Source organism: Apis dorsata, unplaced genomic scaffold, assembly GCF_000469605.1.
Source record: "Apis dorsata unplaced genomic scaffold, Apis dorsata 1.3 scaffold_916, whole genome shotgun sequence".
Taxonomy (NCBI): Eukaryota; Metazoa; Arthropoda; class Insecta; order Hymenoptera; family Apidae; genus Apis; species Apis dorsata.
The window spans coordinates 32,275-32,630 of NW_006264027.1; positions in this window are offsets into that span (position 1 = coordinate 32,275).

A 356-nucleotide genomic window follows, 5' to 3' on the forward strand; every position below is an offset into this window, starting at 1 on the left:
AATTAATCTAATAATAATTTAAATTTTGTTTAATGTAATAGAATTTATAATAATAAGAATTTATAATAATAATAAGAATTTTCAAACTTGTATTATAATTTCATTTAATAATAACGTTTTAGATTGCTCTGAATCGATGAAAAAAGAAAAAAATATTTTACGATTATAATCATATATTTATCATATATTTATTATTTTTTCATTTCATTAATATATTTTGATAATATTTGAAATTTTGTTGTATAAAATAATTGGTATAATTTGCTTCTTTAAAAATTATATTTAAAAATATATTATTTTATATTAAAAAGATAAGATAGAATATCTTTAATGCAAAATATAAAATTAAGTACATA